Source organism: Mus caroli, unplaced genomic scaffold (genome assembly GCF_900094665.2).
Source record: "Mus caroli unplaced genomic scaffold, CAROLI_EIJ_v1.1 scaffold_16564_1, whole genome shotgun sequence".
Lineage (NCBI taxonomy): Eukaryota > Metazoa > Chordata > Mammalia > Rodentia > Muridae > Mus > Mus caroli.
This window is the reverse complement of record NW_018390986.1, coordinates 10,826-26,112: the sequence shown is the minus strand read 5'-3', so window position 1 is coordinate 26,112 and position 15,287 is coordinate 10,826. Positions and strand designations below refer to the sequence as shown.

Genomic DNA, 15,287 nt, shown 5'->3' with positions numbered 1-15,287 from the left:
AAAGTTAACCAATCAGATGAGAGACAAGTTAACCAATCAGATGAGAGACAAGTTAACCAATCAGATGAGAGAGAATGCCTCTCCCAGGCCTATATAAGCAGCACCAGTTCTGGGCTTGGGGTCTCTCTCTTCGCCTCTACAATCAAGCTCTCCCAATAAACATGTGCAGAAGGATCCTGTTGCAGCGTTGTTCTTCCTGGCCAGTTGGGCGTGTGCAAGAACCTAGCAAAGTTAATTTGGAGCACAGCCTCCACTCCCAGAAAGTTACAGCCTTTCTGTGATTCTCAAAGCCACCTCCCCCTCACCAGGAGCTCTAAGTCTAAACCTGATCTTGGCTAATTTGCAATTGAATGGAGTACCTGGACTTTCCCAAAGAAGCTTTTGTACTGTTGCTTTTCACTGTCTTTGTTTTTCAAGCAGGTCAGTCAATGCCCTTCAGCCTGACTGCAGCAGGTGTGCATCCTTGCCTCCACCAGCGCAAGTGGCAGTTATTAATCTTCATTGAGGAAGCATTCTAAGTACATATTGTGGCTTTTGGTCTGATTCGGGAATAAGGTTTGCTATGAGGGTCGGACAGTCTAAGACAGGCACCCAGATCTCAGAATCATATCAATCTAGACAGAGGTACATGCCAAGAGGCCGTGGTTTATTAATAATACACCACAGAGCCATGTAAAAAATTGGAGAAAAAGGTTAATGTCTTAGAAGTAGTAGTCTTAACAATAGGGCAGGACATAGCATATATTAAGGCTATAAAGGCAGAAATTTCAGATATTAGCAAAAGTTACTTGGACACTTGGAACATTGATGAATTGGCCAGAGATTTAAAAAATAACCTAAGTGCATTAAACCCCCTGGATTGGGTTCAATATATATTCCTACTTGCTATTATTATTGGCACTATTTTATTAATAAATTGTTGTGTTTCTACTCATCTTTAGAGCACTCCTGAGATCTGTAGCTACGACAAGGTGGGATGTTCTGGAAATTTGGCAGAAATATAAGAAAGGGGGAGAATGCTATGCACACTCCAGTGAAGTTTGCTTGGCAGGCCGAGAGGCCTGGGAGTACTCACGAGGCAAAGAGTTTCACAGAAACTCACCTCCTGGAACTTTGGCGTTCTCATACTCATACACTATCCCCGCATTAGTCTTGGTGTATGGATCCCCGTGCTCTCTTTTAGTATTATCTTATTATAAGTGCCTGTTAAGACTGAATTCTGACATAGCTAAGCCTTCACCAGAGTTCCAAAGTCCTAGAAAGACCTTGAAGCCAACAAACTTGAAATTCAGTAGGAATTCAGGAAGAAAGTTATCTATTCAGTAACTAATTAAGCATTACAAAGGACCAAGCCAGAATAGCTCAGGGCTAGTCTGCAGAGTGTTAACTTGAGGCAGTAACCAGTCTTACCCAAACACAATGGCCTAGCGAATAGGTGGGTTTACCATGAGAAAAGTTAGGGAATCCCACTGAGACAGGTTTCTTCACTAGGCCCAAAGAAATCAGGCAGAACTATAGAGCATAAATAAATTTTATGCCTCAGTCCAGCTTTTTTTTTAAATATTAATAACAGGGAGGAAATTGTAACCTCCCCCAAGCCTGAAGCAGGCTGAGTCAGACCTTGACCTTAGGAGATTACCTAAGATGGAGCCTTCCTAGATCACTCTATTGTTCAGCCACTGCTGCTGTTCCTCTTCAAGATACTGCTACCTGCTGAGAGGCCGCCTAGCTATTCCTGAGACTACATCCTATCCTGTATGTGGTCACCTGCAGCTGGGCTCCAAAAATGAATTGGCAGGGAATGAGCCTCCCCACTCCTTTATAAGTGCATTCACCATTAAACATTTTGAGCCTTGATCAGGAACCTTGTCTTGGCTTGATTTCTCTCTTGCCCACCTAGTTCCCCTCTGTTTTCAGCCCCAGTTTGCCTCCCAGTTGAAACCCCGTTTCTTGTGAGCTGCGGGCCAGTTTCCAACAGTTTCATAGAAATTAAGTTATAATGATGAGAAGTCACCAGAGTGAACATATCACATTCCTTTGTAAATAGAAAGTTGATAAATGATACTTTGGTGGTGGGGCAAGCCATTTTTCTCTGCATTAAGAACCTGGCAGAAGTGTACACCTGAACATTTGAAGGGAGGATAGTCTTTAACAAAGTATCTTATAAAACACTTGGATGTATATGGGGCTGTGAAAGGCAGCCTATTTTGGTTGAATGAGGTTTTCTCTGGAGACCCAGTAGGAAACTCTACAAGGGACGGAGCAGTGAGCCATGTTCCCAAAGACAGGTGCCTGACACCACAGAGCCCCCCCAACTCCATAATTTTGTGACTATAAGTAACTCAGACAATGTCCCAAGCTTCTGGCATTCTGGCTAGACTCCACCCCCACAGTTACCTGACTATAGGTATGCTCCTTCCCACAGTTACCTGACAACAGCAAGGTAGCCCAGCCCACTATAAAAGGAGCTACTTGGCCCCTCCTTGCTCTCTTTAAGCTCTCACCTTTCTTATTCTCATCTCTAGCCCTCCTTCTCTCTCTCCCTTCCTCCCTCTCTCCACATGGCCATGGCCAGCCTCTCTCCCTCTTTCTACCTTCTCTCTTTCTCCCTGCCTTTCTACAATAATCCTCTATAACTGTAGACTGTCTCTGCTTATCAAGGCCTGCCGTGCTTGAACCATGGATTAGGCTTTTCCCTAACGAGCCATATCTAACCTCCATCCAGAAGGCCTTTCTGTATTCCAGCCACGGACCAGACCAAGGATTCTCACCCATGTGGGAACCACCCACTGCCCCCTCTCCCCCTGCCCTCCCCTTCCTTTGTCCCCAGGGCTGACTGAGCCACCCCCGGGGCTCCCATTTTGTTCTCAGCTCTTCTGTTGTGTCCAGCAACGTCTGGAATGCCTGAGACTGAGAACCTGTTACTTAGGACTTCCCCTTGTCCATCCCCCAGTCAGCTGGGATTCAATGGCTTCCCACAGCCAGACACTTACCCAGGGCCAAGTGAAAAGCATGCAGCAGTCTTCTGCATCTGCCCACCCAGAGCACTGGAACTCTGGTGGGACATGGGTTTTCTCCCACTCCCTTTATTCCCTCACACCCCATAGATGTATTGCCCTATTATGACCTAAATGAAACTTGCTCAAATACATACAAACATGTGCATAGACATGTATCAATTACCAAATGCATATTGGATATTTGAATTTATTTAAAAATAAATCTTTAGAATAGATTTTCTTTCAGGAAAAAAATTGAAAGCAAAAATTATCAAGATGAGGATAGATATGAAATGACATTTTAAGAATACTGGCCACTAATTAGAAGTGATTGTAAGTACAGGAACCAAATATTGCTGCAGAAAGACTGATATATCATATTTTCACTGCTTTAATCAATTCAGTTAATTTCACAAGAAAAGATCATAAACTCAATGGCTCTCATAACACAGGTATTTTTATATTGAGCAATAATTTCAAACTGAAGACATGACCAGAATTTTAGTTTTGTCAATATCTGGGGGTTTTCTCTTTACCTTCTCTTCAAGCACTCAAAAACACAGATCAAAATGCTTTTTGTGCATGAGATCAACACCATATTTTATTTATGGGAGACATACTGTCATGAACTTTTAAAGTGTTTGCTTTTCTTCAGGTTCTTATGTCAATCCAATCTCACAACAAAAACCGTTTGTTTCCAACTTTAGAGGTCAGATGCAGAAGAGTGCTTCTACTGAGTATAAATGATAATGTATAGATATATGTCCATAATAAACACTGTAATCTTTTACAGAAAAGCAACTAAAAACCACAAGTATGCTTTGGCATTGGCCTTTCAATGGATGAAATCAACAGGAACCATGATCTTTTACCAAATATGTCTTTGATTATGAAATATGCTTTGGGCCATTGTAATGGAGCAACTTTAACACCTACACCCTATTTTTTGTTTCACGAAAAACAATATAGCCCTCTCCCTAATTATTTCTGTAATGAAGATACTATGTGTTTGTTTCTGCTCACAGGACCTTATTGGGTGACATCTTTAGATTTCTGGAAATACCTGGACAACATCTTATCTCCATGTGTGAGTTATCATAGGCCAAGAATTCTTAAACATCATGTCTTTTGGGGGGGGGACTTTGATAGATATTAAGAAAGTTAATGGATGAAACTGGACATATGATTATGTCAATCTATGTAGTTCCAGGGTACTTACTAATCAGCAACATGATAGGCTTTCTGCTAAGAGTCACATCTAGAAGTTGACAGATTCCAGAAAGGAGGTATAGAGGAGTCCATGAAGAATGGAGTCTGGCATAGCTGTAGAGAGAATCTTGCAGCCTTGACTGACTGGCAGTCAGAATGTTTATTTGCACAAAACTCATTAAGCAGAGATTGATTCATGTTGTTCCAAAACAGAACATATTATTTCTGTCTCCAGATATGTATTATCATCATCTCAGTCATAAGTTTAGATTATCATTGAGAAACTGAAATAACAGAGATATGATTTACAATTATGGTGGTGNTATAAGTTTAGTCATCAGTGATAAATTGTAATGGATCAGACATATATTTTACAAACATTTTCTCTATATCCCAACTTTTAAATATCTGGACTAATTTTTTTTTAATTTTTAAATTTTTTTTTATTTTTAATTTTTTTTCAAAAACATGACAGACCGTTCTTAGTCTGGCAACCTATGTTATTACTGTGACACTAGACAGGATGAAAACCTCTAATCCTGTTTGTGGAGTTAGCCATTTTACTACCAGTGAGTGTATGACCAACCATTAAGGGTCAGAGTGCCAATAGTCATTAGATCCTCTGGCAAAAAGTTCAGCAACATACTGCTATAGTTATTATAAATAATTTTCTTTAATAATGTAATGATCATGTCATATCTTTGTGGAACTTATTGCTATGTCTTAATCTTGTTTTTTCTTTTGTTTCCTTGTCATAAGAACATGAGTGGACCTTCACAAGTGAACATTTCTAAGAAAGAGGGGTTGTGTGCTTCTGATATGTAATTCTTTCATATTTTTTCCACATAATTATTTATCCATCATTATAAGACATTGTGTATGGAGGAGATAACTCCATCCAATCTAACTTTGGTTCTGTATATTTTCCTCAAGAAGTACAACTTATGAGTCCCATATATTTTGCCACATAATTGCCTGGGTATTTAGTATGATGAGCTTTTTTAATCAAACCTGCTGCTAACAATTTTAGACTGACAAAACATGTTTACATTTTAAATTCATTTTGTTCTGATGATCTGTTTCCTGAGAAGGCACAGAGGCAGATATTCCCAGAGTATTTTGTATTCTTATCTCTGGCATCTTTATGTGAGTCACAACCTCTAGTATACAAGGAATACCTTCAAGTAGGGCAAGATAAAAAAAAAATTCCCTAAAAACTAAGTCATTGTTATGTGCAGGACTTGCCTTTTAAATCTTAGAAGTATTTCTGGATTAAGGCATAAATGCATTTAACAAAATAGTAGTCAAATATCACCAAGTTGTAAATATATTAAAATTCTTCCAAAACATTGAAAACACAGATATCTAGACTAAAACTGAAAGAAATGATCAAACCCGCTCAGTCAGTCAACAGGTTCTCCAGTGTAGGAGTGAGGATTAAAAAGAAAAAAGACGGTTAGACAACATTGTAGCATGACCCCAGTCAATTCTGAGACTGAAGACACATTTAATTTTCCCAATCCACTTTTTATACCATTTTAATTACATGCAAGTATTAAGGGTGAGCAGTACAATAAGAAACTAACAAGGCAGTAAGCAAAGTCCTGTGATTACTCCCATGACAGTTGTTTAAAAGGGCTTGTCCTAATGACCAAAATGCTTGAGACAACTTCCTTGTCCAAGCCCCAAATCTTGCCTAAAGTCTACTTCTTTTGTTGCACCCTAAGATCAAAATTCCTGCCTTACATACTTTCCTATTATAGCCTAAAGTTAGATTCTTGCCAAAACTTACTTCCTTATCATGCTCTAATGTCAGGTTCCTGCCTGAGCTTACTTCTTTGACATGGCTAATGTCAGATTCCAGTGGGGCAATGGGCTATTCCAGACAGGCTGGTCTACAGTCAAGCTGAGGTCGGAACCCTAGTACCCAGTGGTGATAATTCACCTACATGGGATGGAAGGAGTTCCCTCATGTCTCCTGGACTCAAGGTTCCTGTCGAAGTTACCACCCCCACAGCCTCCATAAGAGAAGTGTGTGGCTAGTAGTCACATAGGCAACTGTCAAGCTTCTGACCTTCAGGCTAGACTCCTCCCAGTTACCTAGCAACAGTAAGGTAACAGCCCATCATAAGAGGGGCTGCTTGGCCCCTCCTTACCCTCTTACTCTCTCCTCGTGCTCTCTCTCTAACCTCTTACTCTCTAGCCTTTCCTCTTTCTCTCTTTTTTCCCCTTCCGTCCTCTTGGCTCTGGCTGGTCTCTCTCTCTCTTTCCACCTTCTCTCTTTCCCCCTGCCTTTCTATAATAAACCTCTAAAACCATAGACTGTCTCTGTTCATCAAGGCACACTGTGCTTTTGACAATGAGATAGGCTTTCTTCAAATGAGCCATTTCTAACCTCCAGTCAGAAGGCCTTCCTGTGCTCTAGCCATGGACCGGACTAAGGACTCTTGCCTGCATGGGAACCTCTCTCCCTCTGGCCTCTCTCCTATAACTCCGGTGCTGAGGGTGTCACCCCGGGACCCCTGGTATTGGGGGCTGCCCCTTGTCCACCCCCTGATGAGTGGGGTCAGTGGCTTAGATGCCCAGCCGGGGCCGAGTGGAAAGTGTCTGGCTGCCCTCCCATGTCTGCCTGCCCAGAGCATAGGATAAACTCTGGCTAGACGTGGGCTCCTTCCCTCCCCCTTCTTCCCTTTCACCCACTTAGTTCCCCACAGATTCCTATCTGAAGCCCATTACCTTGTCCTTGGCCAATGTCATACTCCTGCCAAGCAGCACCCCAAAAGACCCTCCACACAGAAAAGCAGTTATTATAATGTGTGAACACTTTTTGTTACATCTTTGTCAATCAGCTATGCTTGCTGTTCCCATTAGAAGTGGATGTGCCAGGCTTCCATATTTGCTCATTTGAATCAGAGATGAGAGCAAAAGTCACAGGTAATCAACTGCAGTAAATATGATTACAAGGTTTTTAAAGTGCACTATACCTCATGCTGCTCTCTTTGTTGTAGTTCCTTCAGCTTACCTATGGACTCTTCTGTTCCATCTTCAGTGATAATGAGCAATTTCCCTATCTCTATCAGATAGCCCCAAAGGTCACACATCTAGCATTGGCAATGATATCCTTCATACTTCAACTGGAATTGGGTCAGCCTTGTCATCACAGATGATGATCAAGGCAATCAATTTCTCTCAGAATTGAAAAAAGAAAGTGAAAACAAAGAAATTTGCTTTGCCTTTGTAAATATATTTACCGAAGAGCAGTTTTTCTATCATAAAACTGAAATGTACAATAACCAAAATGTGATGTCATCCACAAATGTTATTATCATTTATGGTGAAAAACACAGTATTATTGAACTGAGCTTCAGAATATGGGAATCTCCAGTTATACAGAGAATATGGATCACCACAAAACAATGGAATTTCCCTGCCAGTAAGAGAAACTCAACTCCTGGCAGACTCTATGGGATGCTGACTTTTCTACACCACCATGGTGAGATTTCTGGCTCTAAAAATTTTGTACAGATATGGTGCCATCTCAGAAGTACAGATTTATATCTAGTAATGCCAGAGTGGAAGTATTTTAACTATGAAGCATCTAACTGTAAAATCATGAAGAACTATTCATCCAATACCTCATTGGAATGGCTAATGGAACAGATGTTTGACAAGGACTTTAGTGACAGTACTCATAACATATACAATGCTGTGTATGCCATGGCCCATGCACTCTATGAGAAGAATCTGCAACAGGTGGATAATCAGGCAATAAACAATGAGAAAGGGTCCAGTTCTCACTGCTTGAAGGTAGAGTTCCTTGTATTGGATGATGTTAGGTGTCTTTAATTGCATAGCTGTTTAAAGTATCTCCAATGCCCACACTTAACAAAATTGAAAATCTAGTGATTGTTATAATTGGTAATGGAAAAAGGAGGCACAGTTTATCAACAAAAATTGTGGTTTCATACAGAGCACCCAAATATTCATCAGTGTACACTTTCTAAAATTGGATATAAACCGTTTTCTTCATGAATTTTCTCCATGATGGGAAGATGAGGTTTTATTTATGTTTGTCAATTATATTGAAATATTTAAGGAAGGTTTTCATTAGGGTTCTCCAGTTGTTCTGCCACCAGTGTAGGCTCTTGCTAACTTTCTTGGTTTTCTGAGAGTAATTGAACATGAAATAGTGTTGGTATTCAGTTCAGTCTATAGAAATCTGTTTATATGTGTGAACATGCATGTGTGTATATATATATATGTATATATACATGTATGTATATATATATATACATTTTCACACACACACACACACATATATATATACATATATATATAATCGTTGCTTTGTACATACATGTTTATCTCTGTATGATGTAGAAGTGAGCAACTATTTTTTCTATGTATGAATTTCTTTCTATAAGTCTGTTTATATATGTGTGTATGTTTCTTTGTGTTTTTGTCAGAGTATGTGTCTTTCTGTACCATTGTATGTATTTTATGAGTGTTTGTATGTGCTTATATCTGTGTTTGGTTCTGCATTTTTTTTTCTGTTTGTGTTTGGTATTCTCCACTGAGAAAACTGAAATTCTTGCAATATTCTGATAATTTCATTTATCCAATTACTTTTTTTGTGATTTCTCTCTTTCATTCTTTAAATGAAGTTGTCTTTACTATGAAATCAGAATACATTTTATGACTTGAAGAAATTGTATATACATTATAGTGCAATGCTTGTCTTTTAGCTAAATTCCTTCCTGAGAAAAACCCACTTCACTAATCCTCTTGGGGACAAAGTGATTATGAAACAGAGAGTAATACTGAAGGAAGACTGTGACATTTTTCACTTTGGGAATCTCTCACAATGCCTTGGGATTAAGGTGAAGTTAGGAAAATTCAGCTCATACTTTCCATATGGTTGACACATTCACTTATATGTAGACATGATTGAATTTGGCCACAGGAAGTAGAAAGGTGGGTGTGTACTAACTTACAGATTTATAATACACAGCAGGAAACACTGTTAAGTAGATACACTGCAACAAATTGAAATGAAATATTTTGTCACATCAGAAACTGATTTCTAGGCTCCTGTACTTTTTTTTCCATTTTGACATATTTTGACTAATTCTTTGAAGATTTCATGTATACTTAATATATATCTTTTTCATATCAGACTCATTTTCTAAAATTTAATGAATATACAACTTTTCTTCACCACTAGTTGGTATTCTGTCTTTTAAATTAAACAAAATTCTCTTCATATCCTTTTTGTTATTACACGGTAAACTCCTCCCTTACCTTAAACCTCTGCAACAGATGTTGATAAGAGTGAGACAAATGATACAGTTATGAAGCACTAAGAGTCATAATTGCTAACTGTTGTCGTTATACACAAAAATGTTTTCCCATATATAATAGGACACTTACCAAGTTCACTAATCAACACAATTACAGAAATTCATGTTAACAGAAACATCACTTTCTAATAAATTTGAAGAATCCTTTCACATCTTATACTAACATGAACAAAAGATCAAAGTAACATATAGAGAGCACTAGAACAAGATACAAAGGAATGGCTGTTAAAACACATCAAATACAGCAATAACAGCAACCAGATAAAACTCATAAATAAATTTCAGTTGTAATTGAACATTTGTCTTAACATTCTCTCAATGAACTTCAAGACAAGTCTGGTTAATTTTTTAAGATATTCCTTGGTTGCCTGCAGAGGATAGGGAGACTCATGCACTACAAGAGGAGTATAAAATGGGGGAAGCATTATAATGGTCAATAAAAAGAAAAAGGAAATTAGAGAAAATTAACTTTGATGGTTAAGTATGGAATAATTCTTGAGAAAAACACTTACCATCAGGACACAACACACAACATAAAGCTCTGAGAACAGGGAGAATTTTTTTGGAAATTGTCATTTGTTTTTATTTATTGAATATAGCTTCTTATTCTTACATAATATAATCTAATTACAGCTTCCCTTTCTTCTATTGGTTCTGACCAATTCTCAGTTTTGCTTGCAAATATACCAGAAATAATACCATTTTCTGCCTCTCCCAGCAGATCCACTTTCTGTCTTTCATTAGAAAATAACAGGCGTCTATGGGAGAATAATAAAATAAGATTAAACAAAAACTAAGACATCATAATAAGACAAAATTTTCATAACACATTATGGTAACTAGACATATGAAATGGAACAAGGTGAAAGGACCAGGAAATCTTACTTCATATCTTATATAAATAGTAGTGTTAGAAGCAGGAGATGGTGATAGACAATTGAGTGATAGTTATTCCTGTTTTAATACTAAGAATATTTTATTTTTGAAACTATAATTCAAACTGTAAATTCTACAATCAGAACATCTGGAATTATTGATGCTAATCATTTATTCCACAAGTGCATATGAATAAGTATAATAGGAAGCTCCTAAAATCTATTAATGTTGGCCTGCAAAAGGAATTCCTTGGCAAAATAATGTTACATGTCAATGGAAATTCTACATAAAAACCTTGAAATAGATTGCCCTTATCAATGTCAGCCAAAACACAAAAATCTGGTAGTCAAATACTGTTGGTATCTTGTTTTATCACTGATCAACCATAACATAATTTCTAAATGCAAAGGACAGTGGGCAAATTTTTGTGACCCCTCCCCCAAATGCCCTGTTGCCCTAGTTGGAAATCAATTTTTTTTTGTTGTTTCTCTTTTTGTTTTTTTGTTTTTTTATTTTATTTATATGAGCACACTGTAGCTGTCTTCAGACACACCAGAAAGGGCCATCAGATCCCATTACAGATGGTTGTGAGCCACCATGTGGTTGCTGGGAATTGAACTCAGGACCTCTGGAAGAGCAGTCAGTGCTCTTAACCGATGAGCCATCTCTCCAGCCCTGGAAATCAATCTTATGTAAACTGAACTTCCTCTGGCCTTGGGAGCATAAGGGTGAAAATAAAATTGCATTGACATTTGTACCCAAATTAGACCAACTCATTGCTTCTGCTTGACAATTCCATCTATTATAGACAGGAATTCTTGAGGTTTCTGGGATGAGACCAATTCCCAGTTTTGCCTGCAATTATACCAAAGTTAATATTCCTCCTGGTTTGCTCATTCCTTTTCTTACTTTGGATTTTTGTCATTCAGTCAGAAAATTATTATTTTTTGGAGTTGTGCTACTTATATTTAAGAAAGCACTACTTGACCATAAATGTGAGTTAGATACCCCTCATATGTGTCCATGTGGCTCATTGCATGGACATATACAGCATCATTTATCACAGTGTTCTTTAATATTTTATATGAAGGAACAGTAAGTAAATAGCAAGATTATATATACAGAAATTCATTTCTTTTACATTTGTGCATTGAATAGGGTCTGATATGTAGGAGGACTTTTATAGAAAAATTTGCAATCATACTCCTAACATTCAACTAGTATATTTCTTAAAGGAGGCTAGAGACAAAACAAAACAAAACAAAAAAAGAAAACAAAAAAAACCCTAGTATTTATTATCAGTGTTCATTTTCAAGTGGTATATCCTACTTCTTTACTTATTTCTCACATTTAAAACATCAGTGCATAACCCACTGAAGACAATGCAGTAATGGAGCGTTATCTGCTGACATAATTTCTTTTTCCAGGCATTCAGAGCTCTTATTCTGAGCTTTCACTGGCTGAAGCATCCCACAGTTTTTATCAGGCAATCTTAAGCAGTGCTTTGTGCTTGGATTTTCCTTCCCTTTCAAACTTTTCCTCTTCCAGGTCATATTTTATTAGAGTTGTACCCTAAGAAAAGGTGATCTTGAGTTTTGTTACAAACCTCTATCGTAACTGTGAGCAAATGAACACATTATAATTCATGTTTAAATAAGATAGTTCTAAAAATAATATTTTATATAGATGTATTCATGATGCAAAATTAGGGTAACAAATTTGAATCATCATGACAGTGGTCTGAATATAATCCTATAAGGTAACATGTCTATAAGAAATATAAACTGATTATCGTTTGGCTCTTAAAATAGCATTAATGCCTTTAGCTTAATACAGGTAAGACACACACAACCTTACTCCTAAACCTGCCCTTATATTACTGTTGTTGATTACTTTTGTAGGGTTGGAGATTGAGCCTACTATATGCTAGGATAGCATCTACCCATGAGCTATAGTATCTGGGTTTTTTTTTTTTTCATTTTTTTAGTTGGATATATTCTTTATTTACATTTAAATGTTATACCCTTTCCAAGTTTCCCCTATGCAAACCCTCTATCCCAAACCCCTTTGCCATGCTTCTATGACGGTGTTGCCCCACCAGCCTACCTACTCGCACCTCACTATTCTAGCATTCTTCTGCACTGGGGCAACAACCTTTCCAGCACCAAGAGCCTCGCTTCCCATTGATGCCATGAAAGTCCCCTTCAGCTCCTTCAGTCCTTCTCCTAACTCCTTCATTGTGGTCCCTGTGCTCAGTCCAATGGTTGGCTACAAGCATCAATATGTATATTGGTCAGGATCTGGCAGAGCCTCTCAGGAGACAGCTACATCAGGCTACTGTCAGCAAAGCACTTCTTAGCATCTGCAATAGTGTTTGAGTTTAGTGGATGAATATGGGATCTATCCCCTCACGGGTCAGTTTCTGTGCACTTTCCTTCAGTCTCTGCTCCACTCTTTGTCCCTGTATTATTTCCTTTAGACAGGAGAAATTCTGGGTTAAAATTTTGGAGATTAGTGGGTGGCCCCAATCCTTAACCAGGGGGCCATGCCTAACCACTGAATATGGTTTCCACAGGTTCTCCCTCCACTTTGTTCAGTATTTCAGCTAATGTCATTGCCATGGGGTCCTGGAATGCTCTTGCTTTCCTGGCATCTGGTACTTTCTGGTTGCTACCACCAGTTCCCCATCCCCCATTGCTAACACACCTCTGTTCAATTTCCTGACCCTCTGTATATCTCCTACATCTCCTCCCATAGTTGATTCTTCCCTTCTTTTCCCCTTTCCTTCTTCTCTTCCTCCCAGGGAGAATTTATTCCAGGGATATAAGCATGGTTCAAAATATACAGATCAATTAAGTGTCCAGTAGGAAAACATATTAATATTAGAACATTTTCTTTCACAAACATATTGACAGTACTATAATACCTGCAGAGAAAATTACTATCCATGAAAGTCAGAAATAAGGTCAGGTAGTTTTTTGTTGTTGTTCATATTTTTATCCAAGCACTTTAGATTCAGCTGTCTGAAAAATCTGTCTGTTTCTTGCCAGTCTGCTCTATTTTGTGAGTCCAAACCACCCATGTGTGATATGGAGACACTACCTTAAAATAAATTAACACAAAGTACAAAAGTATACCCATTTTCCTTACTCTAACTCAAAGTAGTCTTTAACGTATAACAAAGTTTAACATAAAATTAAAGAAAATCATAGAGAAAAAGCAAAATATGTACCTGATCTTCATTAGGGGTATTAATCTACTTATACTTCATAGAAAGACCCTGTTTCAACAATGTTAAAAACGTAGAAGGAATTCTTCAAATCTTCAATTAGCTTTAAACCATCTAATTTTTATCCAGCTTTTTCTTTATTTGCAGCCACTATAGAGCATTTTGACCTCATGCAACACTCCATACTCAAGGTCACTACACTTATCATTTACAACCATATTAAACCAGTGTCTGCATATCCCAGCATTTTTTTATATAGAGTTTGCCATGCTTTGCAATACTAATTTATTCAAGGTCATATTTCTTATCTGTGATTTAAAGACATATTTTTCCTGTTTCAAATTTCTTCAAATACTAACTTGCTTATTTGTTGCTTTAATTAAACTTTTATCATAAGCAAAGTGAGGAGGAAGGGGTGATTTGCCATATGTCTTATAGTCATAGAAAGACAAATGTGGATATCTGGAAAGTGTAACTAAAGCATAGATCGTAAAAGAACACCACTAACTGGCTCAGCTGCCCACAATGAGAGGGGCACTCCTATACCAATTACCAATTAATACAATGCTTCAAAGATATGAGGACAGGCTAGTGCTGGCTGAGAAAATATCTCAATTAAAGTTCCCTCTGTTCACAGTACTTAGTGCCTGTCTTAGTCAGGGTTTCTATTCCTGCACAAACATCATGACCAAGAAGCAAGTTGGGGAGGAAAGGGTTTATTCGGCTTACACTTCTATACTGGAACTCAAGCATGTCAGGAAGCAGGAGCTGATGCAGAGGCCATGGAGGGATGTTCCTTACTGGCTTGCTCAGCCTGCTCTCTTATAGAACCAAGATTACCAGCCCAGAGATGGTCCCACCCACAAGGGGCCTTTCCCCCTTGATCACTAATTGAGAAAATGCCTTATATTTGGATCTCATGGAGGCATTTCCTCAACTGAAGCTCCTTTTTCTGTGATAACTCCAGCTGTGTCAAGTTGACACACAAAACCAGCCATAACAGTGCAAAATTGAAAATAATTAACTAAAAGGCAGCAGGTTGCATTCTCTGTAGTTTTTGCACACAGTTTACTATCAGCTCTTTTTCCCGAGTAATTTGACATTCAGAAACTATCCAACACTTCTTCACTGTACTTCCAATATTCATAGCTTTTCATTAAAGAACAGACAGAGTGAAATGTCAATCAGTTGGTGTACAGAAAAGATGTTGAAATTTTAATGTGCTAATATAAAACATAAAAGAAATAGCTAAAACTCAATATCAGTATGTCTAATTTTTTCTCAGATGCCATCCTCTGGCTGTAGTGCAGATTGTGGTCCTGGATTCAGAAGATTGTGGAAGGAGGGAATGGCAGCCTGCTGTTTTGTTTGCAGCCCCTGACCTGAAAATGAATTTCTAATGAGACAAGTGAGTGTTTGCTGCTCTGATAAATCCTCCAAATATATATTGCTCTTGTACCACACTGGGATAATGAAGTCAACTAAAAGGCACCTGTGAATATAAAATATGTTATGGGCCAGGAGTGGTGGTGAAAGCCTTTAATCCCAGCGCGAGGCAGAGGCAGGCAGATTTCTCAGTTCGAGGCCAGCCTGGTCTACAAAGTGAGTTCCAGG

At 38.2% G+C, this 15,287-nt stretch overlaps 1 pseudogene; it reads left to right on the top strand.

Moving 5' to 3' along the window:
- The first annotated feature begins 3,792 nt into the window (after nt 1-3,792).
- On the top strand, nt 3,793-15,081 carry LOC110288937 (annotated as a pseudogene).
- Nucleotides 15,082-15,287: the final 206 nt, after the last annotated feature.